The 24,323-nt window shown below is 44.7% G+C and overlaps 1 pseudogene; it reads left to right on the top strand.

The window, feature by feature from the left end:
* The first annotated feature begins 314 nt into the window (after positions 1–314).
* Positions 315–531, top strand: LOC145294311 (U2 spliceosomal RNA; annotated as a pseudogene).
* Positions 532–24,323: the final 23,792 nt, after the last annotated feature.

A 24,323-nucleotide genomic window follows, 5' to 3' on the forward strand; every position in this document is an offset into this window, starting at 1 on the left:
CACTTCGAAGCCACCGGAAGATAAACGCGAAGAAAATCAGAAATTTGTCTCCCTTTATTTGAACAGAGAAAAACATCTGAGTTCGCGTTTTTTTTCTTTTTTAAATCCTTGTTTAAAAATTTATATTGTTTTAAAAGGACATGGAATATCATTATATTATTACGCTTATCGCTCCGTCCGTTATCATGCTGTGCATCCCTAAAAAAGGAAAGTGGAATATTCCAAAAAGTGGAATATTCCAAATAAGCCTTGTCCCCCTTGAAAAGAAAAACAAAAATTGGTGTCGCTGTTGAGGGAAAGCTAATAAAAATGATTTGTCTTTCTTGGCCTTTTGGCTAAGATCAAAGTGTAGTATCTGTTCTTATCAGCTTACGAAACTTTTGCTCTTCCAATTGTCTGAGAGGGGATCTGCCACCGGGCTCTTGAGCCAGGTTCAAGGCATTTGTTCACGTCTGCAAGGACCAGACCCCCTCCTTTGGGGAGTCAGGACCTTCAGCATAGTCTAAGGTTTTTTAGTTTTAAGTAGTTTTAAGTAGATTTAAGTTCTTCTTTTCTCCCTCTCTCTGGGAGGAATGTCTACTTCTCACTCTTAATTAACTAGCGGCACTTTGACCCGCTAGTCTTTTGTCTTCCTTCGCTGCTCTCCCGTTGGATCGAGCAGACCGGGTCTCTTTATCGCTTCCTGTTGGGGTTGTTTAAGGGAAGGGTTTTGGGGTTAATACCTTCGTTTTTGCCTTCTCTCTGGGCAAAGATGCCTTTCCCTCTCTCCTCTTAATTGCGACGCGGCACTCTGACCCGCTAGCCACCACTGCGTCTTTCTTCTCTGCTCTCCCCCCGCAAGGGGGGATCGAGCTGACTAACCCGACTTCCCCGCGAGGGGAGGTCAAACCACTTTCTCTCTTCGCCCCTGGCCACCCCCTCCATCCCTTTGTCCCCCAGACTGTTTTATTTTTTCCTCCCTCCCAGGTCTGGTCTGCGTCAGCGACCAACGCCCCCACGATGCCGAGCAGGCGGGGATCATCACCCCAAATGCGGAGCAACGTGCCCCCAACTAAATCCCCGGAAAAGGGAGTAAAAGCCCGGCCCCGGGCCAACGAAGAGGAAATGGAAGGCAAGGTAGGGCCGCAGCCCGCGGCGACCTTGGACACCATGGGTGGGGTAGGGCCGCAGCCCGCGGCGACCCCGGATCCTGCTCCCCGAAAAGGGCACTCCAAGCCCGAAAAGAAGGAAGAGGCGACAAGCGAGGTAAAGAGTCATGAGGCCCACGAACCACAAACGACGGAGGCCACCATGTCTCGATCCTCGCAGGTCGTTTCCAGTACGAGCAATGAAGCTCCCCTAAAGGACAAAAATCTCCCAAAAGGGGTAGCGAAAGAAGAGGCGTCCACGGTGACAACTGCAGAGCAAAAGCCGGTGAAGACAAGTGTCACCGGGACTCCAAGAAGGACACCAAGTCCTCCAACCCCCCAAGAAGTCAACTCCCCGGCCCAGGGGGAAGAAGAAGAAGAGGACGAAGATGACGCCAATCGAAGAACAAAGGCGCTCATCGATAACACCATCACGTCCCTCAAAAGGCTATTCCAGGTGGAACGGGTGCCGGACAACCAAAACGCACCCACGGAGGATAGCTCTATAGGAGTATGTGGGGCTGAGCTACCATCACTCGGCAAAGCCCCTGACTCCAAAACCAAGGCGTCAGCGGCAAAATCACCCAGTCCGCAGACGCCCAACAAGAAGAGGAAGCCTTCCCAAGCGGAAAAGACGGAGGAATGGCCGACTCTAAATGCAACATCAACCAAACGACAGGCCCAGCCGATGCAGCAGCAGCAGCAGCAGCAGCAGCAGCAGCAACAACAACAACAGGCCAAAGGGACCAAGTCAGACACTCCGTGCCCGGGACCATCAAAACCCCAGGCGAACGAGGCAGCGGCTTGGGGCCCTAGGAAAGAAAACCAAATGACACCGGAGCACTACAGGACTCTGTTCAAGGAAACTTACCAACAGTATACGGAGGGGATCAACATCATTCCCCTGCCGGGACAAGTCGAAGAGCTCCAGAATAGAGTCCTCTCCCTGGTCACATCCAATCTAAAGACCAGGGGATGAGCCGGTGTCAACAAAGATGTCATGGTGGAGATGTTGATGGCCTTAAACATCCCGGCCAGCTACATCTGTCGCAGGAGCTTCGCCATGTGGGACATCCTGCTGCCTACCAAAGAAGAGGCAATCCGCCTGTCCAAGACGAACCTGAGCTGGCGAAACATCAAGCTCCAGCCAGAGTATATGAACAAAAGGAGGACGAACGTCTCCATATTGAACGTCCCGTGCCATTTGGAGGCCAAACAGCTGGGGGCTATTATGAGCCAGTACGGAGACGTGGAAACTGTGTCCCCAGTCCGCGGTCAGCGCAATGTCATGACCGGGGACTATAAATTAACTATGGTCCTGGAAAGAGCCGAATTTGACAGGGTTCCAGCGATGCTGAAATTCGGCAAATGGACCCTGGCAATAATAGTGGAAGGCAGGAGACCACATTGCTGGCACTGCCAGAAGCAGGGACATATGGCCCGTGACTGTCCAAAGAAGCCACCATCAAGACCAGCTACCAAGGCCGCAGGAAGCTCCCAACCCTCGGCCACGGTCACAGCCGCTCCCGCGACGTCTGCACCAGCAACCACAACAGAGGGTGAATGGTCAACGGTCACCAGAAGGAATGGAAAAAGCAACCCCAAACGGACGGTGGCCGTGGACCAAACTGACAAGCCAGCCCCCATGGACACGGAGACTCCTCTCTCCTCGACCAAAAGGAAGTTACAAGAGTCAGAGGAGGAGGAGGTGGTGTCCGAGGAAGAGACCAACCCAGCAACTGAGGCATCCTCAGACGAGGTGTCTAGAAAGTCAAGAAGGAAGAAGAGCAGGAAGACAAAGGGGAACCCCACACCCCCTGAGAAAGACTTTTTCAAAAAAGCCGAGGCTGAATCCCCCAACCTACCACCCCCCTCACAGCCAAAGCAATCAACCTCCACCCAATCCTCATCCCCCAGAGACTCACAACCATCCCCAACACCCAACTCAACCCCTGCTCTTCCTCCGCCTCCTACACCATCCGAGAAGGAGAAAGCACCGGTTCGCACGGAGCGAACCAAGAAACTCCCCTTTCTACCCGGAAAGAGACTGTGTGAAACGAGTCGTCTGCCAGCAGCCCATGAGTTGAAGGGCAAGCAGAAGACTCAACACAATAAACTGAGGGATTTGGTGTACATTGGTTGTAACAATGTCACCGATCCCACTCAATTTCCAGACGCTCCAATGTTGACCAACTTTGTGCGAAAAAATAAAGACGCACGGACAGAATCCCTGTGGTCAATGTTGGAAGCAGCTAAGGAGGCCATACAAGGCCAAAAAATAATTGATATGGACCACCCTTCGCTGCTAAAATTAGCAGTGAAATGCGAAGGAAGGACTCCCATCTATGTCCACCCATCACTATACAGGGCACTAAAATTAATCTTTCCCCTGGATGTTGGAGGTGTGGCCAAGGATGGTCAGCCCGGAGAAGACTTACTCACCGGAAGCCTTGGTCAGGCCTACCACATCCTGTCTGCCAAGGATTTCAGACCCGTCTGTGACACTGCTTAAAGGTAAGTGAACATGACTTTAAACTTGGCTACATTTAATGTGAGGGGCATCAGGTGTCGAAGCAAGGCCTCGCGCGTTGTTAGAGACCTGGTGTCCCTTAAGGTAGATATCGCCGCTATCCAGGAGACCCACTTTATTTGTGACGAGGATTGTCAGGGGCTGGTAAACGATTACGATGTTTACTCAGCATATGGCAATACTTATAGTCGTGGAATCTCCTTGCTAGTGAAACGCACCCTGTCAGCGTCGGTGAATGTTGTTCACGCAGGCGAGGACGGGCGGGCGCTCGTTGTTGATGTTGCTGTTAATTGTAGTGTTTTTCGGATTGTTGCTGTTTATGCTCCCAATGCTGCTGTAGAGAGGGCAACCTTTTTTCGACGGTTAGAGGGCTTCTTAGTGGATCCGGAACGGTTAGTTTTAATGGGTGATTGGAATGCAATCCTTGATCCCAGTATAGATAAGGTCGGGGGAGCTAGTGGGTCGGCGTGGTGTGACAGCTCTCTGTCTGACCTGATGGCTTCGTGCGATCTCGTCGACAGATTTCGTCTTGATCATCCAGGGCGGGAGATGTGGACGTGGCATTCTGTAGTGCCTTCCCATCCGAGTACTTACTTGGATCGGATGTTAGTTAGAAGAGGCGATGTAGACTTCCTATCTTGCCCCACGTTCCACTTGCTAGGACACTCGGACCATAAACTCGTTATGGCCCGTTTGAACTTAAGTGCTAGGCCTAAACTGGCCGGATACTGGAAGTTCAACATCTCCTTGTTGGAGCTGGAGGACTACCGGTTGAAGGTCACTGAGCTAATTCAGAGGGCTTTAGTGGGGGCGGTTACAGGGAGTAAGTGGTGGGTTAGTCTTAAGGCCAAAATTAGGCGCTTCTCTGTCAAGTATAGCCAACGCCTCGCGTTAGATAAGGCTGAGGCAAAGAGGCGCTTAGAGGATAAGCTGACCCGGGCGGTGGAAGGGGGGGATCCCCTAGAGTTAGCACTAGCTAAACAAGATCTCAACCGCTTGGCTAGCGAGCGGTATGAAGGTCAAGTAGTTAGGGCTAGGTTAAACAAAGTTTCTAACGAGGCTGTGAATGTTGACGCTGTTGAGCGTAAGGCTGCTTTAAGGCGCGGTTCGGATGGGTACATTCGTAAAGTATATAACCTGGAAGGACACGCTTTAGTATCGACTCGGGAGATCTGCGAGTGGTTTCGGGAGCATCTATCGGTGCGCTTCACCCAACTACCCAGGCTCAGGGTTGATGAGTTTGGCAGCTATTTGGCTGACTCGCCCCGCCTCACGGCGGCTCGAGCGGCTAGCTGTGATGGTCTTATTACTGAACATGAGGTCATTACTGCGTTGAAGCAGGTCGGCTATAACAAATCTCCGGGACTTGATGGTTTACCCTACGAGTTTTACTTGAGGCTGTCGCCCATGTTGGTCCCTCTTCTGAAGGATATGTTCAACCATTGGTTTGCCCAGGGCTCCATCCCTGGACAGGTGACCAAGGGTGTGATCACATTGCTGAGGAAAGGTCAACGGCATGGCGGGAGGGAAAACTTTGATGATTTTAGGCCCTTGACTCTGCTAAACACAGAGTTAAAGATTTTGGCAAAGATTCTTGCGAATCGCTTGCAGGTTGTCATCACTGATTTGATCGAACCAGACCAGACTTATGCTGTGAAGGGGAGATCAATTCAAGACAATTTGCATTTGATACGCTCGATCATAGAGGGTACAGAAGACGACGCCGAAGCCGCGCTGATCAGTTTGGATCAGTCCAAGGCATTCGATAGGGTCGACCATCGGTTCCTAGGATCTGTGTTAGAGGCCGCCGGATTTAATCCGGACTTCCGCAAGTGGATCTTTGTTCTGTATGACAGGCCAACGGTGGCGGTGCAGATCAACGGTAAGCTATCGGAGTCATTCGCTGTCTCTCGGTCGGTGCGACAGGGTTGTCCGCTGTCGCCTCTGCTGTATGTCCTGGCGTTGGAACCCCTCCTTCGCAATTTAAGGGACGAGGCGACTACACCAGTCCTGCGCGGAATAGCTCTCCCTGGAGGCACACGAGCCAGGGTTTCTGCGTTCGCCGATGACGTCACCGTGTTCGTGTCTTGCCTCACGGACATTCAAGCGGTGGTCGAGGCGCTCGCTCGATGCGAAGAAGTAACAGGGGCCATCTTCAACCGTAGCAAGTCTGCTGGCCTGCGGTTGGGGGCCTGGACCGGGGTAAACTCGCTTCCAGGTATTTTCAGCTGGACCGATGGACCGGTCCGTATTCTCGGTGTCTGGTTTGGACCGGGACTTCAGCTGGAAAAGAATTGGTCGGAAGTACAGTCTAAGGTCAAATCGTCAGTCAAGACTTGGATTGGAAGGAAATTGTCCTTGAAGGGTCGGGCGGAGGCGTGTGCTACATACGTCTTTCCGCTCATCCTTTACCGTTTGTCTGTACTTCCTCTCCCTGCAGAACGCCTAACCCGCTTACAAGGGCGCCTCGATTCACTTTTGTGGAACGAGGGTAAGCACTATGTCTGCAGAGAGGTCTGTGTTCAAAGTCCGAGCGAGGGAGGCCTGGGTCAGCCCAGTCTCTTGTGTCATAGAAACGCCGAGAGATTGGCTTTCCTGGGTCGTTCGCTTGAAGGAGACGCTCCTTGGGTCCCTGCGGTTGAGAACTCGTTTCCCAATCTCAAACCCAACCCTTCGGTAGAAGGTCGTCGTAGACCGAAGGGGGAGTCCAAGTTCTTCTCCGAATGCCGGACCGCTCTTAGAGCTTTGCCGGGGACCAGTGTCCTCGATCAGCCAAGGAAGGAACTGTATCGGGAATTAGTGGAGGGGACCGCGAAGGATCCACTTTGTAGGCGGATGGGATGGTCGATGAAGGTTGTCCGTTCTCAATGGTGTTGGGCGCCGGGACGGGAGATTCTGAACAACTCGGAATTCTCCCTGACTTGGCGACTGGTCCGAAATGCGCTGCCCGTCTTCGACGAACTTTTCCGGTATAAAGAACATACCAGGCGCTTCTGTCCGTGCTGTGACGAACGCGAGCCCGAAACAATCGAGCACGCGTTTTTTAGTTGCAGCCGGATACAGCCCCTTTTAAAGTACGTCGAGGGGGTAACAGCTCGCATCGATGCCGAGTGTCCGCCCGATCTCGACGTAGCAACTTTTGTGTACAACATGGAGCCGCCGTTCCCCAGGGAGGAAAGTTTGGTTTTCCTGGCGATCCTAGCAGTAGCGCGCATGGTCATTTGGATCACGCGCCTCAAGTTGGTCCGCGAAGGGACATCTGTTCCGGATCGGGATCTGATCGTTTACTTTAAACATTTGCTTAAAGTAAAGATCAGATGCGATTGGAAGAGGTTGCCCAGAGTGGAGTTTGACAAGAGGTGGGTGCACAGCACTAGTTTGTGCATCCGTCGAGGAGCCAGGTTTCAATTTGTGTTCCCTCCATAAGCATGGCACGGGCGGTGCTGAGTCCTTCGGAACCCATCCCGCCTAGGTTAGCATAGTTCAGTAAAGTGACTCTTGACTGGTGGTACGAATGAGATCCTGTCCCTGATTTTATTTCTTTGGTACTAGAGAACCTCTGAGTCTGCCCAACCCCTCTGTTCCTCATGTTTATTTTCTGATGCCCCCGGTCATCCCCCTACTCAGAGGTCACCTTCCTACCCCCTCCATCCGTTGTTTTTGATTTTCTCCCACCTCTATTAAGGCCATTTCCCCAAACCCATTAGGGATGCCCTGCTTGTTTTCGGTGCCCCGGAAAACAGTGGGAAATCTAACCACATAGAATAGCACAGGGGGGTCTTACTAACAACACATTAGTAGTTTTTTCCCTTATTTTTTGGAAATGAACATTTTTATTAGTATAGTCCCACTCCACGAACATTTTATTCCAAATTAATTCAAGAACTCTTTTAATGAAATTGAACTTTATTTTCTCACACATGCACATACAAAAAAAAAAAAAAAAAAAAAAAAAAAAAATGCACACACAACACACAGATAAGTTTTTACAAATTGTACATAAGTTATTTTTTACACTGAACGCTGGGGTATTAGTTAGATTAAGAGCCACAGAATGATTGAGGTATTTTGGTAAATGTTGCCAGTCAAGAGTAAGACTTCAAAGTCCCTTCTGTTAGATAGTCATAAAGACCCTGTACCCTCCCCCTCCCAATTTCTTATAGGGCCTTGTGCCTAATTTTGTTGTGTTAATTTTTGTTTTTTATAATTTGACATTGTAAATGCATTTTTTGACTACAATAAAATAAATAAATAAATAAGATCAAAGTGTAGTATCTGTTCCGACAGATACTGCACTTAAGATAATTTGTACCAGTCAATGGAGGGGAAACCCTCTATACTGGGACAATTATTTTTGGTAACCAGAGTGACCCCTTTTAGGGGAGCTGGTTTTTACCTCACATTAAAAACGGCCTTGTGCCTAATTTGCTCAGTGGGGGAGCAAATAAATACCATCTGTTCTTCAGCTTACGAAACTTTTGCTCTTCCAATTGTCTGAGAGGGGATCTGCCACCGGGCTCTTGAGCCAGGTTCAAGGCATTTTTTCACGTCTGCAAGGACCAGACCCCCTCCTTTGGGGAGTCAGGACCTTCAGCATAGTCTAAGGTTTTAGTCTTAAGTTTTAGTTTTAAGTAGTTTTAAGGTTTTCTTCTTTTCTCCCTCTCTCTGGGAGGAATGTCTACTTCTCCCTCTTAATTAACTAGCGGCACTCTGACCCGCTAGTCTTTGTCTTTCTTCGCTGCTCTCCCGTTGGATCGAGCAGACCGGGTCTCTTTGTCGCTTCCTGTTGGGGTTGTTTGTGGGAAGGGTTTTGGGGTTAATACCTCTTCGTTTTTGCCTTCTCTCTGGGCAAAGATGCCTTTCCCTCTCTCCTCTTAATTGCGACGCGGCACTCTGACCCGCTAGCCACCACTGCGTCTTTCTTCTCTGCTCTCCCCCCGCAAGGGGGGATCGAGCTGACTAACCCGACTTCCCCGCGAGGGGAGGTCAAACCTCTTTCTCTCTTCGCCCCTGGCCACCCCCTCCATCCCTTTGTCCCCCAGACTGATTTATTTTTCCTCCCTCCCAGGTCTGGTCTGCGTCAGCGACCAACGCCCCCACGATGCCGAGCAGGCGGGGATCATCACCCCAAATGCGGAGCACCGTTCCCCCAACTAAATCCCCGGAAAAGGGAGTCAAATCCCGGCCCCGGGTCGATGGAGAGAACACTGCGGAACTTGGAAGCAGCAAGGTAGGGCCGCAGCCCGCGGCGACCTTGATGGAAACTGGAGGGGTAGGGCCGCAGCCCGCGGCGACCCCCGGAAAGCTACCAGCATCCCCCAAAAAGGGACAAGCAGCTCCCCACAAGGGAAACCAGCCCAATGAAGGTGCCCCAAGAAAGCAAGGCGGGAGAAGTACAGAGGGACCAGGACAAGCAACCGCCCAGGTCCCGAAAGTTATGGTGGAGACACCAGAACAAGGCTCCCCCGCTCCCCAAAAGCGGGAGCCCCCACCAACAAAAGGGGAAGAAAATGATAACAGTTCCGGCAAGAAATCTGAACAGGAACTGTTCGACGAAACCATGGCCTCCCTACAATCCTTATTCGGGGAGGACACAACCAAGCCGTTGACCCTCAACGCTCCCCAAGAGGGCAACGGAGAAAAGGAAGCGGCTAAGAAGGAAGCGGTGGAAAAAGCGGCTAAGGTCCAGGCAGGAAATACCAAGGCCCAGCCAGCAGAAACCCCCCAACCAGTAGCCACGACACATTCCGGAAAGGCCTCCCCAGGAGGGGAGGAACTGACGGCCGAGACTAGCAAAACCCAGCCTCGGAAGAAAAAGAAGAGTGATTCGGGAAGTGACTCGGAAAGCCAGGAAAGCCAGCACGCAACGACATCTGCGGACTGGCCTAAACTGGCCGGAAAAGGTCACACTCCCAGGCCAGCGACATCACCAGAAACCTCGCCGGCCCCCATGAAGCAGCCAACTCCAGCCACAGCTCCTCCAACCCCAGGGACATCTAAAGCAGGAGGATCAGCATGGGGATCTAAAGAAGAGGCCAAGATGTCCCCCCAAGATTATCGAGAGCTCTTTCTGACCAAATACAGTCAGTATACAAAGGGCAACACCATCCAGCCCCTTCCAGGTCAAGTGGAAAGCCTGGAAAAGAGAGTGCTCTCGTTAATCACGTCCGACACCAAGGCAAGAGGTCTGACGGGAATAAACAAAGAGACAATGGTGAAGATCCTGATGGAGCAGAACATCCCTGCTAACTACATTTGCAGGAAGAGTTATGCAATGTGGGATGTCCTGCTCCCAACCCCGGAGGATGCCGTCAGACTCTCTAAGATGAACCATCAATCTAGAAACATTAAGCTCCACCCAGTTTACCTCAACAGGCGGAGGACAAATGTATCAGTACTCAACGTCCCCTGCTATATGGATGCGAAACAGCTGGGAGCCATCCTCAGCCAGTACGGGGATGTGGAGGAGGTGACACCTTGCCGCGGCCAACGTAACATTATGACCGGGGATTACAAGGTGCAAATGGTGGTCGACAAGGTGGGGTTCTATGGCATCCCTGCTACAATTCAGTTCGGGGACTGGACCCTCTCCTTGATCGTAGAAGGAAGGAGGCCGCACTGCTGGCAATGCCAACAACAGGGCCATATGGCCAAGGATTGCCCCAAGAGAAAGACCAACAAGGCTGCCACCAAGGTAGCGGGAACATCCAAGGCCACAGTCGCAACCGCCGCTCCTGCTCACGCCGAGAATCCCGCAGAAGCCAAACAGGGATGGGCGACAGTCACTAAAAAGGGAAAGGCCATCAAACAATCTTCCCCACAGACAGTGACCATAGCCCAGCCAGAAGACAAGCCGGAAGACAATGCAAACATGGACACAGAGGTCCCCGCCTCCTCGAACAAAAGGAAACTGCAGGAGTCCGAAGAAGAGGTGGCGTCCGAGGAGGAGGGGGAACCCTTGCCGGCAAGACCAACATTAAGCGCCACAGAAATTAGGAGGGCAAGGAGGAAAAAGAGCAGAAAAATGAGAGCTGCCTCCCCAACCCCCTCAGAGAACATTCCCGATAAAGCAGAGGCTGAACAACCCATAACTCCATCGCCCCATCAGCCGAAGCCACAAGAATCCCCCTCACCCTCTCTCCCGGTCCCACCCAGAGAAGCTTCACGCCCCGTGTCTTGCGAAAGGCCTACCAGCGTACCAGCAAAACAGGACACCCCCACCCATAACACCTCTTCCCCTCCTCAACAACAACAAGAGGACCCCTCCCCGACAACAACAACAACAACAACCAGAACACAAAGAACTAAAAAATTACCATTCCTACCGGGAGGTAGGATCTGCGAGACGGATCTTCTGCGGAATATACCAGAGCTCAAGGGAAAGCAGAAGGTCCGTTTCAACAAGCTCCTGAACTTTGACTCAGTGGGAAGTCACAAGGTCACTGAGCCAGAACACTTCCCAGATGCCCCCATGCTGACAACCTTTGTCAGGGGGAATAAAGACACTAGAACGGAGGGTCTATGGGCGATGCTGGAGGCAGCCAAGGAGGCAATACGAGGCCAACAGCTTATCGACATGGACCATCCGTCTCTAAAAAATATAACCTACAGATGTGAAGGTCGCACACCCCTGTATGTCCATCCTTCCCTATACAGGGCATTAAAACTAACTTTTCCCCTGGACGTGGGAGGCGTTGCCAAGGATGGATTACCTTCTGCGGAACTGCTGACCGGAAGCCTTGGGCAAGCCTGCTACGTCCTCACTGCCGAGGACTTCAGACCCGTCTGTGACACTGCCTAAGGTAAGTGAACATGGCTTTAAACTTGGCTACATTTAATGTGAGGGGCATCAGGTGTCGAAGCAAGGCCTCGCGCGTTGTGAGAGACCTGGTGTCCCTTAAGGTAGATATCGCCGCTATCCAGGAGACCCACTTTGTTTGTGACGAGGATTGTCAGGTGCTGGTAAACGATTACGATGTTTACTCAGCATATGGCAATACTTATAGTCGTGGAATCTCCTTGCTAGTGAAACGCACCCTGTCAGCGTCGGTGAATGTTGTTCACGCAGGCGAGGACGGACGGGCGCTCGTTGTTGATGTTGCTGTTAATTGTAGTGTTTTTCGGATTGTTGCTGTTTATGCTCCCAATGCTGCTGTAGAGAGGGCAACCTTTTTTCGACGGTTGGAGGGCTTCTTAGTGGATCCGGAACGGTTAGTTTTAATGGGTGATTGGAATGCAATCCTTGATCCCAGTATAGATAAGGTCGGGGGAGCTAGTGGGTCGGCGTGGTGTGACAGCTCTCTGTCTGACCTGATGGCTTCGTGCGATCTCGTCGACAGATTTCGTCTTGATCATCCAGGGCGGGAGATGTGGACGTGGCATTCTGTAGTGCCTTCCCATCCGAGTACTTACTTGGATCGGATGTTAGTTAGAAGAGGCAACATAGACTTCCTATCTTGCCCCACGTTCCACTTATTAGGACACTCGGACCATAAACTTGTTATGGCCCGTTTGAACTTAAGTGCTAGGCCTAAACTGGCCGGATACTGGAAGTTCAACATCTCCTTGTTGGAGCTGGAGGACTACCGGTTGAAGGTCACTGAGCTAATTCAGAGGGCTTTAGTGGGGGCGGTTACAGGGAGTAAGTGGTGGGTTAGTCTTAAGGCTAAAATTAGGCGCTTCTCTGTCAAGTATAGCCAACGCCTCGCGTTAGATAAGGCTGAGGCAAAGAAGCGCTTAGAGGATAAGCTGACCCGGGCGGTGGAAGGGGGGGATCCCCTAGAGTTAGCACTAGCTAAACAAGATCTCAACCGCTTGGCTAGCGAGCGGTATGAAGGTCAAGTAGTTAGGGCCAGGTTAAACAAAGTTTCTAACGAGGCTGTGAATGTTGACGCCGTTGAGCGTAAGGCTGCTTTAAGGCGCGGTTCGGATGGGTACATTCGTAAAGTACATAACCTGGAAGGACACGCTTTAGTATCGACTCGGGAGATCTGCGAGGGGTTTCGGGAGCATCTATCGGTGCGCTTCACCCAACTACCCAGGCTCAGGGTTGATGAGTTTGGCAGCTATTTGGCTGACTCGCCCCGCCTCACGGCGGCTCGAGCGGCTAGCTGTGATGGTCTTATTACTGAACATGAGGTCATTACTGCGTTGAAGCAGGTCGGCTATAACAAATCTCCGGGGCTTGATGGTTTACCCTACGAGTTTTACTTGAGGCTGTCGCCCATGTTGGTCCCTCTTCTGAAGGATATGTTCAACCACTGGTTTGCTCAGGGCTCCATCCCTGGACAGGTGACCAAGGGTGTGATCACATTGCTGAGGAAAGGTCAATGGCATGGCGGGAGGGAAAACTTTGATGATTTTAGGCCCTTGACTCTGCTAAACACAGAGTTAAAGATTTTGGCAAAGATTCTTGCGAATCGCTTGCAGGTTGTCATCACTGATTTGATCGAACCAGACCAGACTTATGCTGTGAAGGGGAGATCAATTCAAGACAATTTGCATTTGATACGCTCGATCATAGAGGGGACAGAAGACGACGCCGAAGCCGCGCTGATCAGTTTAGATCAGTCCAAGGCATTCGATAGGGTCGACCATCGGTTCCTAGGATCTGTGTTAGAGGCCGCCGGATTTAATCCGGACTTCCGCAAGTGGATCTTTGTTCTGTATGACAGGCCAACGGTGGCGGTGCAGATCAACGGTAAGCTATCGGAGTCATTCGCTGTCTCTCGGTCGGTGCGACAGGGTTGTCCGCTGTCGCCTCTGCTGTATGTCCTGGCGTTGGAACCCCTCCTTCGCAATTTAAGGGACGAGGCGACTACACCAGTCCTGCGCGGAATAGCTCTCCCTGGAGGCACACGAGCCAGGGTTTCCGCGTTCGCCGATGACGTCACCGTGTTCGTGTCTTGCCTCACGGACATTCAAGCGGTGGTCGAGGCGCTTGCTCGATACGAAGAAGTAACAGGGGCCATCTTCAACCGTAGCAAGTCTGCTGGCCTGCGGTTGGGGGCCTGGACCGGGGTAAACTCGCTTCCAGGTATTTTCAGCTGGACCGATGGACCGGTCCGTATTCTCGGTGTCTGGTTTGGACCGGGACTTCAGCTGGAAAAGAATTGGTCGGAAGTACAGTCTAAGGTCAAATCGTCAGTCAAGACTTGGATTGGAAGGAAATTGTCCTTGAAGGGTCGGGCGGAGGCGTGTGCTACATACGTCTTTCCGCTCATCCTTTACCGTTTGTCTGTACTTCCTCTCCCTGCAGAACGCCTAACCCGCTTACAAGGGCGCCTCGATTCACTTTTGTGGAACGAGGGTAAGCACTATGTCTGCAGAGAGGTCTGTGTTCAACGTCCGAGCGAGGGAGGCATGAGTCAGCCCAGTCTATTGTGTCACAGAAACGCCGAGAGATTGGCTTTCCTGGGTCGTTCGCTTGAAGGAGACGCTCCTTGGGTCCCTGTGGTTGAGAACTCGTTTCCCAATCTCAAACCCAACCCTTCGGTAGAAGGTCGTCGTAGACCGAAGGGGGAGTCCAAGTTCTTCTCCGAATGCCGGACCGCTCTTAGAGCTTTGCCGGGGACCAGTGTCCTCGATCAGCCAAGGAAGGAACTGTATCGGGATTTAGTGGAGGGGACCGCGAAGGATCCACTTTGTAGGCGGATGGGATGGTCGATGAAGGTTGTCCGTTCTCAATGGTGTTGGGCGCCGGGACGGGAGATTCTGAATAACTCGGAATTCTCCCTGACTTGGCGACTGGTCCGAAATGCGCTGCCCCTCTTCGACGAACTTTTCCGGTATAAAGAACATACCAGGCGCTTCTGTCCGTGCTGTGACGAACGCGAGCCCGAAACTATCGAGCACGCGTTTTTTAGTTGCAGCCGGATACAGCCCCTTTTAAAGTACGTCGAGGGGGTAACAGCTCGCATCGATGCCGAGTGTCTGCTCGATCTCGACGTAGGAACTTTTGTGTACAACATGGAGCCGCCGTTCCCCAGGGAGGAAAGTTTGGTTTTCCTGGCGATCCTAGCAGTAGCGCGCATGACCATCTGGATCACGCGCCTCAAGTTGGTCCGCGAAGGGACATCTGTTCCGGATCGGGATCTGATTGTTTACTTTAAACATTTGCTTAAAGTAAAGATCAGATGCGATTGGAAGAGGTTGCCTAGAGTGGAATTTGACAAGAGGTGGGTGCACAGCACTAGTTTGTGCATCCGTCGAGGAGCCAAGTTTCAATACGTGTTCCCTCCTTAGGCATGGCATGGGCGGTGCTGGGTCCTACGGAACCCATCCCGCCTAGGTTAGCATTAGTTCAAGTAAAGTAACTCTTGACTGGTGGTACAAATGAGATCCTGTCCCTGATTTTATTTTTTGGTATTAGAGTACCTCTGAGTCTGCCCAACCCCTCTGCTCCTCAGGTTTATTTTTTGATGTCACCGGTCGCTCCCCTACTCAGAGGTCACCCTCCTACCCCCTCCATCCGTTGCTTTATTTTCTCCCACCTCTATTAAGGCCATTTCCCCAAACCCATTAGGGATGCCCTGCTTGTTTTCGGTTCCCCGGAAAACAGTGGGAAATCTAACCACATAGAATAGTACAGGGGGGTCTTACTAACAACACATTAGTAGCCTTTTCCCTTATTTTTTGGAAATGAACATTTTTATTAGTATAGTCCCACTCCACGAACATTTTATTCCCAATTAATTCAAAAACTCTTTCTAATGAAATCGAACTTTATTTTCTTACACATGCACATACACAAAAAAAAAAAAAAAAAAAAAAAAAAAATGCACACACAACACACAGATAAGTTTTTACAAATTGTACATAAGTTATTTTTTACACTGAACGCTGGGATATTAGCTAGATTAAGATCCACAGAGTGATTGAGGTATTTTGGTAAATGTTGCCAGTCAAGAGTAAGACTTCAAAGTCTCATCTGTTAGATAGTCACAAAGACCCTGTACCCTCCCCCTCCCAATTTCTTATAGGGCCTTGTGCCTAATTTTGTTGTTTGATTCTTTTGTTTGTATAATTTTACATTGTATTTTCATTTTTTGACAACAATAAAATAGATAAATAAGATCAAAGTGTAGTATCTGTTCTTCATGTGCTACATTTCAATTTCTTCTCTCTCAGTGGAAGAGAAATCCTTTACGACTAAGACAATTTTTTCTCCACGTTAAAAAACAACCCTGGTGTTTAAATCTGTCCCGTGGGGAGGCATTGTGAATAGGTACTATGTTTAATGTAACAAAGTTTTAATATTAAAAAAGTAACTGGAAAAAGTTATTTCTGATTTGATTACAAAATGCCTTGGAAATGTCACTTCTGATTAATTATAAAATGCCCTGGAAAATGTCCGTTCTGATTATTATTTATTTATTTTTTGGTTACTTACCTCCCCACAAGGGCAGAATTGGACATGAGGTCGCTTATACATTTAGGAGGAAACCAGCTCCCCAAAAGGGGCACTCTGGTCAATAACAAAAATAAAAATTGTATCAGTAATGAAGGATTTTCCTCTATTAACCAAGACCAAAAAAGGGGAGATTTAAGTTACTGGAATGCTGAAACTGATACTATACTCAGAAATTCATGTTGAAGCAATGGTTGCCTAATCTCTAACCGTGTTAATGTTTTTATGTATTACTTTCAAAAAGCTGCTGAAACAGTTTATGATTTAAACATTACTTTATTTCAAGTATATTTTAAGCAGTGGGTTATGGGATATGAAGTCATCTCCGGAAATTACTCAAACCGTTTACGATTTAAACATTACTTTATTTCATGTATATTTTTAACTGTGGGGTGAGGGATATTAAATCAGTCCCGAAAATGGGTGAAACCGTTTACGCATTACACATTACTTTATTCAATGTATATTTTTAACATTGGGGTGGGAAATATGAAGTCGGTTCCTGAAATGGCTGCAACCATTTACGTTTTGGACATTATTTAATGTATATTTTTAACAGTAGGATGGGAGATAAGAAGTCGGTCTCGGAAATGGCTGAAAAAGTTTACGATTTATACATTACTTTATTTCATGTATATCTTCAACAATGGGTTGGGGATTATAAGTCAGTTACAGAAATGGCTGAAACAGTTTACTATTTAGACATTACATTATTTCATGTATATTTTTAGCAGTGGGTTTGAGATATAAAGTCAGTCCCGGAAATGGCTGAAACAGTTTACTATTTAGACATTACATTATTTCATGTATATTTTTAGCAGTGGGTTGGGGATATAAAGTCAGTCCCGGAAATGGCTGGGACCTTGGGGAGGCTTATTGCTACTCAAATTCCAATGGACACCAATGGCCGCTGCTAGTGAGAAAAAGTTTACGATTAAAACATTACTTTATTTAATGTATATTTTCAACAGTGGGGTGGCGGATATGAAGTCAGTCCCGGGATTGAATGAGATGTGCAAATATATACTATCAGAAAGCGTCGCCCAGTATTGAATGAGATAGGTGGTTATTTTGCTACTATATAGTAGCAAAATACCCAGTGTCGCCCAGGATCGAATGAGGTAGGTGAACGATATATATTAGCAGAATATTCGGCGTCACCCGGGATTGGATAAGATAGGTGAAACATATATACTATGAGAATGCCCAGAATTGATTGATTTGTTTGTAATGAAATAATCATCCCAGACAATATATCAAAGTTATTATTTAAGTAAGGGGAAGCGACATAGTGGGTTAAAGTTATGAAAATTATTGTCGAAATTAGTAAAATATCCAAGAATTATGAAAAATGATGAAATGTGAGTTACTTGATTGGTTTGTCTGTTAATGATATAATAAGCCCAGACAATATATGATATAGGAGGGAGAGGCGTAATGTGGGATTTTAATTATAAAAATTATTGTCGAAATTAGTAACATATCCAGTATTATGAACAACGATTAAATGTGAGTTAATCGATTGTGTGTTTATAATAAAATAATCAGCCCAGGAAATATATCAAAGTAATTATGTTAGTAAGAGAGGACGATAAGGATGGTTTAAATTATGAAAAATAATTGTCGAAATTAGTAACATATCCAAGAATTATGAAAAATGTAATATGTTATTTAATGCATTAGTGTATTTGCAATGTAATAATCAGTCAAGACAATATATCAAAATTGTCATTTTAGTAAGTGGGGCGATGATGTGGGTTAAAATGATGAAAAATGATTGTCGACATTATTAACATATCCAAGAATTATGAAAAATGACAAAATGTGAGTTAATTGATTGGTGTGTTTGAAATGAAATAATCATCCCAGATAATATATCAAAATTATTATTTTAGTAGTGGGGGGTTGATAATGTGGGTTAAAATATTAAAAATAATTGTCGAAATGAGTAACATATGCAAGAATTAAGAAAAATGATGAAGTGTAAGTTAATTGATGGTTGTGTTTTTTATGAAATAATCAGCCCAGAAAATATACCAAAGTAATTTTTTTAGTAAGAGAGGGCGACGAGGATGGTTTTAATTATAAAAAACTATTGTCGAAATTAGTAACATATCCAAGAATTACGAAAAAATGATGAAATATTAGATAATTGATTGGTGTGTTTGTAAGGAAATAATAAGCCTAGACAATATATCAAAGTTATTATTTAGTAAAGAGGGATGAGCGAAAATGTGGATAAAAATTTTGAAAAATGATTGTTGAAAGTAACATAGCCAAGAATTATGAAAATTATTAAATGTGATTTCATGCATTAGTGTGTTTGTAATAAAATAATAAGCCCAGACAATATTTCAAAATTATTATTTTATTAAGGAGGAGGCGATAATGTGGGTATAAATTATGAAAAATGATTGTCGAAATTAGTAACATACCCAAGAATTATGAAAAATGATGAAATGGAGGTTAATTAGTGTTTGTAATGAAATAATCAGCCCAACAAATGTATCAAAGTTATTATTTTAGTAAGGTTGGGCGACAACGTTGGTTTAAATCATAAAAAAAATATTGTCGAAATTAGTAACATAGCCAAGAATTACGAAAAATGATGAAATGTGAGTTGATTGATGTGTGTGTTTGTAATGAAATAATCAGCCTAGACAATATATCAAAGTTATTATTTTAGTAAGGTGTGCGATATGGTGAGTTTAAATGATGAAAAATTATTGTCAAAATTAGTACCATATCCAAGAATTATTAAAAATAAAAATGATGAAATGTGAGTTAATTGATAGTTGTGTTTTTTTTTTTTATAAAATAATCAGCCAATACAATATATCAAATTTAATATTTTAGTAAAGGGAGGGGCGATAATGTGGGTTGAAATTATGAAAAATTATTGTCGAACATAGTAACATATTCAATAATTATGAAAAATGACAAAATGTGAGTTAATTGACCGGTGTGTTTGTAATGAAATAATCAGCCCAGGAATTATATCAAAGTTATTATTTTAGTAAGGGGGCGATACAGTTTTAATAAAAAGAGTATAATAATATGATTGTGCCTTCATTCATGCTGAACAGAACACTCACATCATGCCCAGCAACAATATATTAAATATGAAAAATGCTGCTGTGGAATTTCCACAGGTCCCGCTAGTAAGTATAAATATGGATAAATTCTTAACAATGGAAGTACCTATTGAATAGTATTTTTTATAGATAAGTGATTTTTTGGAATTTATATATATTTTTTATAATCGAAGTAAGTAAAATTTCGTTGATTTTCTTTAAATCTTTTTTAAAGAAAACTGATTTAAAAAAACAAATATTGCATAATTTGTTATTAAACCTGTTATTTTTTTTTTAATTTGGTCTTTGCTCCTTTAATTGAAAAAAAATTAGGGTTTGAATTATATTTTTCAAGTAGTTATAAGCTTCGAAAGATAGTAAGTTGAATTATTCAAGTTCTTATCACGCATTTTTAATGGTGGCTTCTGATACACCCTAATGCAGAAGTGCCATCAAAACATTAAAAAAGAAAGCTTCAATGATTTTTTTTTAATGTAACAAAGTTGATAACAAATATCGTTTGTTCGTTGGTTTTAGGATCGTAAATTATGATATGAAAATAAAAACGATTCTCTTAAAAGTATTGTAAATACTACATTTTGTTACATTAAAAAATCGTCGCAGCTTTCTTTTAATGAACGAATACAGGGTTATTCAAAAATCAAGAGACTTTATTAAAAAATCAAGAGACTTTATTCAAAAATATAAATACTTTATTCAAAAATCAAGAGACTTTATTAAAAAATATAAAGACTTTATTCAAAAATCAAAAGACTTTATTCAAAAATATAAAGACTTTATTCAAAAATCAAGAGACTTTATTCAAAAATATAAAGACTTTTTCAGATATATAAAAAAAAATATTTTTAAATTTTACCCTTAATGGTAGAATCAAATCAAGGTATGGAGAACAATATGAACTCGGATGGTTCTCTTGATTTTTGAATAACCCTGTAATTTAGTAGACGAGAGTTGTCTCCCTCTGCACAGTGACAAACTGTAAAACAGCGCCAGATTATTTTAACCATTCCAATTTAATTCTTATTTGTTTTATTCAGCTAAAACATCAATCTATTCAAGGATGGGCATAGAAGGGAGATAAATTTAACAACAAATATAAGGGAGATAATTCTGGTAGATTTTTAAATTAAAAGCTGTGGATATTCTATAATTAAAAGCTGTCGATATTCTATATATATTTCTTTCTTTTTTCTTTTTTTTTTTCTTCTTTTTACTTCAAATGAAGTCAAGAATTACACAGCATTCAATTTTTTTATTCATCCCCCGACAAAAGGAGGGTGAACCTGTAAATTTACCCTTCTCCGTTCATCCGTTCGTCTGTCCGCACTTTTTTCAATAACTATGCCTTGGAATTTTTTTTTCACAAACATTAAACATGATATGAGTAAAAAAGTAACAGAACGGATTTTCCGGGGAAACCCTGATCTCCCCTCTCCCCCAGGGGGTCCTTTCTGGTTAAAATGGCTAAAATTGACACTTTTGTGCTTATTAAAAAAATTGATGGCTTGGCTTTTTATAAAACTGTCTGAAAAGTTGTAACTAACTGATTTCTATATAATTTTTTTTGTCTATATTTCGCAATAACTCTTGGGGCTTTTTTATGGCTAATAAAAACACTCCATTTAGGGGACTATTTTACCATATTTGTCCAAAATTTTCTGTGTATGTCTATTTAGCAGTTTTGCATGATGCGGAACTCAAATTTAAATATGTTAAGGCCTTGGGGACTTTTGGACCTAAATGAGGGGGGGGGGGTGCAAATGATGGACTTAGTCATTTCTTTTATTGCATGGTGCAGAACTCAAATTTACATACGTTAAGGTCTAAAGCTGCACCGTTTGTTCATTTTGACATTTTGACCAAGATTTGATGTCCTCTGGGGACTTTTGGGGCTAAATGGCGGGGGCGGGGTGAACTTAGTCATTTTTTTTTTTTTGCCTCGTTCACTGGGGTCATGCATGCTTCACTTGTTCTATTAGAAGTATCTCCTTGTTTTAGATTTATCTCCGTGAATGTGTACTGTCCTATTTTTTTTTTATTTTTTTTTTTTTTACCGAAACTAATGGAAAATGAAGTCCACATTGTGCCCCACCTCTTGCATTTCTGGTGTCGTTTATAAAATTATTCATATTATTACAGTTTCTCTTCTTTTTTTTCTCTTTCCAGCTATTGATTAAATAATACTAATAATCATGTTGTTTATAATAGACTAGCCTGGATGCCTGGCGTTACTCGAATGTTTGTAGGTGTGAGCTGAGCAAAAAAAAAAAAAGTTGTGGTAGGCAGGTAGGCTCGAACACATGACGCAAGGCAGAAAAGAAAGTGGAGGTGTGTGTAAGGGTGTTGTTTTTTTGTTTTTTTTTACACAGGCATCACCACATTATCGAGGCCAAGAGGCCACTCAAGGATAAGGGTTAAAGAATGTACAGTAGAAATTGGACAATATAGTAATCATTAGTAATGAAAATTCGGTAAATTTGTTAACTTATATGGAACGGCTCATCAAGAACATATTTACATTAGACTTGAAGACAACCATATTATAGTCAGCCGGAAAGCAGGAAAACAGAAGACAATTCCACAGGCGTGCAGTTCTAAGAAAGAAGCTTTGTTCATGAAATCTACGTTTAGGTTTGGGCACAGATAAAGAGTGGGGGGGGAATTATTGATAGTGTTTTCAGCTAGACGAGTGTTTCTTGTGAAAGTTTGGCGAGGGGGACGATAGACTGAAGCTCAGTCGAACACTTTCCATGAAAATAACGATACATCAGAGACAAACTCGCAACATCTCTTCTGTGAGATAGAGGTTGCAGGGAAGAGAAAAGGACATCTCCTACGAGGCTACAAAGTCTATTTTGAACTCTATCAAGGCAGGCCAAGTCCTTTCTAGCAGCTCCTGCCCAGATGTGGCAACAGTATTCCATCCTTGGACGTACCTGGCTCTTATATAGATAGAGAATTGCATCAGCAGTGAGATATCTACTGGATCGATAGAAAGATCCCACCATTTTTCCAGCGACCTTGGCAGCAGATTTGATGTACATGTTCCATTTAAGATCATGAGTAATTGTCAAGCCCAGAAGCTTGTCAAAACTTGAGACCTCCTGAAGACAAGAGCTATTCATTTCAATTGATGATCAATTGTGGATCAGAATGTTGATGATGTAAGGAGAGAAGCTTGGTTTTAGATGCATTAAAAGTAACCAGCCACTCCTTTCCCCATTGTACCACGTGCTCAAGATTAGAGGAGAGAGAATTGGAGGGAACTTGGTCGTTTACTGTCTTAGATGTGCTACCATAAATGGTAGTGTCATCAGCATAAATGTCTACAAATGATGAAAGGATGTGATTTGGAAGATCATTAATGTAGATCAGGAAAAGAGTTGGGCCCAGGATGGACCCCTGAGGGACACCAGCATTAATACTGTGAGTTTCTGACTTTTGCCCTTCAACTACTACTCTTATGAACCTATCAGAAAAAAATGATTTAATAATTGAGAAGACATTTCCAGCTATACCATAGCTAGAGATCTTGTGAAGTAAACCTTTATGCCATACCCTATCAAAGGCCTTAGATATGTCAAGAGCAATTGCCCTAGAAAGGTTGCTTCTGTTGAGAGATTTGCTAATCCTATGAGATATAACTGTAAGCACATCTACTGTAGATCTAGCAGAACGGAAACCATATTTAGTGTCACTAAGAAAGTTATTTTTGTTGAGATGGTTGATTACTTCTGTATTTAACACAGATCTCAGCAACTTACTCATGACGCACAGGAGACTTATTGGCCTATACTGAGAGGGGGATGAGCGATCACCTGAGTTCTTAAATACAGGGCATACTGATGAGATTTTCCAAGGTGATGGGAAGCTATTCTCCTTAAGACAACGTTTAAACAGTTTTGTAAGTATGGGCGCTAGTTCTGGTTGTAGTTTTTTGAGTACTATAATTGGAATACCGTCAGGGACAGTTGCTTTACTGGAATCAAGGTTTTTGATTAGCTTGGCAACATTACGTACAGATATATGTATATCACACAGCGTGTTTTCTGATACAGGAGGAAATATTGGGGGTTGGCGGCCTTGGTCGCAAAGGGTAGAATTAGCTGCAAAGTTCTTGGCAAAGAGTTTGGCTTTGTCTGATGCTGACGAGATTACCTCAGGTCCATTGATGATAGTTGGGATAGAGCACACGCTTTGGTTGAGCAAAAAGAAAAAAGGAAAATTGCAAGTGCAAAAAAAAAAAATTTAGGAGTAGTAGGCAGGCTCGAACACGTAACCGACCAGAGGAAAAAGAGGGGAAAAAAACGGTCTTATCGATGCGCTTACTGTGATTGTGACGTCACAGGCGGTCGAAATAACGTCTTTTATGTGACGTCGGTGATGCGAGGTTTGAATGACTTGCAAAAATGTCAGAAAAAAAAATCGACCCTCCTTGTAGAAAAGTGCCCAGTTGAGGGTAAACGATTTAATGTTTTTGGCCAATTTTTTCGATATTTGTCGTCCGAAGGGTCGAGCTTCAAAAAGATACTGATCTTGTGAAAATCTGTCGCCTCTGTCGAAAGTTTTAGGCAGGCATACATACATACATACATACATACATACATACATACATACATACATACATACATTTAAACAGAAAGGTGAGATTTATATAATACTAGCTTGGGTGCCCAGCGTTGCTCGGGTGTTTGGAGGTGTGTGTTGAGCAAAAAAAAAAAAAAGTTGCAATCCAACTATATTTGGTACAAATAAAACGTCAGTCTGCACCTGACTTGACCATCAAATTCCTGTTTTGCATTCCCAACAGTCTTTGTTTAATTACCGTTCAATTATAAGCACATCACAAAAGCTATCAGTGATGAGCTTCATCTCATTCATAGATGTAAACAACGCATGAAATCAAAGAAAGGCTTCCTCAGCCATGTCGAACCGTTAACAACATCTCAGGAAAACAAGAAGATATTCTAACAGTCCGTATACTACAATTGAACTAAAACTTTGGTAAATACATGAATCATATTTAAAGTGGATTTATGATCTGAAATATTATTTTCAATTAATTTAAGTTGGAAATAAAATAGATTTTAATTTATTTTGTTTGTATTCTTTCTTCTGATTTTTTTTTTTTTTTTAAGTTTTAAAATATTTTAGAATGATTG

The sequence above is a fragment of the Euprymna scolopes genome, chromosome 15, assembly GCF_053919585.1.
Source record: "Euprymna scolopes isolate OS-2025 chromosome 15, ASM5391958v1, whole genome shotgun sequence".
Taxonomy (NCBI): domain Eukaryota; kingdom Metazoa; phylum Mollusca; class Cephalopoda; order Sepiida; family Sepiolidae; genus Euprymna; species Euprymna scolopes.